Genomic DNA, 2,263 nt, shown 5'->3' with positions numbered 1-2,263 from the left:
GGGAGTATGGTGTTGCAATAGAGGAATGTTGAATGGCAGAGCAGGCCTGAAGGGCCCTATAGCCTGCTCCTGCTGTCTATTTACATTTGAAGTGTAGTCACTGTTGCAATTTGCACAAAGCAAGCTCTCAGAAATAGCATTTCAAGGTTGGTTGAGGGATTAGACACTGGGGATAAATCCCCCTGTTTATTTTTGAAATAATGCCCTGGGGTCTTTTACATTCACCTGAGAGAGCAGACAGGGCCTCAGTTTAAACTCTCATTTGAGAGACAGCACATCTGATAGTTTAGCACTGGAGAGCTAACTTTGATTTTTTGTGCTCAAGTCCTGGAGCAGGGCATGAACCTGCAACCTTTTGAGTCTGTGGCTAGAATGCCAACTGAATCACTGCTGACAGAGCAGAGAAAAGAAAGAGAGAGAGACCTTAATCTGGTAGGTTGCTGACTGTAAAGCTCTAACTGGAAACTACTGGGACTAAAATCAGCTACTGTACTGTAATCAGAAGCGATTTAAACTGTTCAGTGACTTGTTTGCTAGATGGCAGTGTTGGCCTACAATTCGGGCTATCGATTCGAATTCCCAACGGCGGAATTGCTGCAATTAAGTTCGCTCACCACAGGAGGGTGTTACTTTCATTTAAGAACTTCCACCTTCTTCGTTCCAACCCTCCAAGAATCAGAATGCTGTTATTGGAGACTGGCTTCTCGGGGAAATCAGATCCCTAGATACATTTTATATCTGAGGAAACAACTGATCAGTCACAGCCCATTAGACGATTCAATTACCTTTCATTTCAAAAATGTAATTTAAGAAAACTTGTCATCTTTTCCTGCCCCAGTGTAAAAAGGAACCCTCCTTGTTCACAGCAAGATTAAGTATTTGCATCCAAGTTTCTATTGGACTGATACAAAGCGAGTGGTCTGGTCCTTCTCACCTATTAATGAATTATATTTCAAACACGCGTACAATCTTCCCTTTACTTAATAATGAATCCAATGAAACTGCACATATTAGTGGAATTGATGAATTGCGTGAAGATGGTGAGAAAACAAAACTAGGAGAATGTAAAAATATTGTTTTAATGAATCAGTTGTTCGGAATGTGGAAAGATAGATCGGACCCCAAGAAAACTCCGATTCTGGCAGCTCACTCGTGATCACAATTGCCAAATGATGGGGAGATCAACAACTGATGGGGTGGGTGGGATGGAAAAGGAGATGGCGCGAGAGGGCAGTGATAGAGAGAAAAGATAAGGATAGTGAGATTTAGGAATTACGTTGAAAAGAAAAAAAATACAAAAAGGTATAAAAATATTTTGGGGCTGCAAGGAAATGACGAGAGGGGCGGAGAAAATGATGGGCGCGTGCGAACAATAAGGTAAGGGTTGAAGGAAAGAGTAAAGGCTTAAAGCGAAAGAGAACAAACTTAGACTAATGTTGAAGTAAAAGAAACGATAAATATTTTAAGAACAAGTGTAAACCTGGGGTGGTCAAAATGCGTGGGGCCTAATTTCCTATTTTGTTTCTAGTATAAAATGCTAGATATGCATTACAGGTTCAAGTTGATCAACAATTTACGATAACAGCTAGATGATAGCGCGATATTTACCTAGATCAGATACAAACGGCTTAAAAGAGTAAGTGGAAACTCTGGTAGAATCTGGGAGCCGCTGTGTGGGAAACAGGTCGACCAAAGTCACTGATTTCAAACAGGCACACACACATCCACACACACACACACAAATATAGGCACACACATTTATATATCCACAAAAACAGGCGCACACACATGCATACACACAAATACCGGCACATACACATTGTTATACACATACACACAAATACAAGCGCACACATTCATACACACACAAATACTGGCATATACATATTCATACACACACACGCAAATACAGGCACACACATTCATGCACACATAAATACAGGCACACATTCATACACACAAATACTGGCACATACACATTCATATACACACACGCAAATACAGGCACACATTCATACACACACTTAGACACAAATACAGACACATATACATGCACATATAGGCACACATGCGTAACAAGGTGCCTGCCACAATACACAATACTCCCTCCCTAACAGCACTGTGGGTGTATCTACACCACATGGACTCCAGAGGCTCAAGAAGGCAGCTTCACCACCAGCTTCTCCAGGGCAACTAGGGATGGGCAATAATGCTGGCCCAATCAGTGAAGCTCACACCCCGTGAATGAATAAAAAAATCCCCT

This window comes from Carcharodon carcharias, chromosome 21, assembly GCF_017639515.1.
Source record: "Carcharodon carcharias isolate sCarCar2 chromosome 21, sCarCar2.pri, whole genome shotgun sequence".
Taxonomy (NCBI): Eukaryota; Metazoa; Chordata; class Chondrichthyes; order Lamniformes; family Lamnidae; genus Carcharodon; species Carcharodon carcharias.
This window is presented reverse-complemented; position numbering follows the sequence as displayed.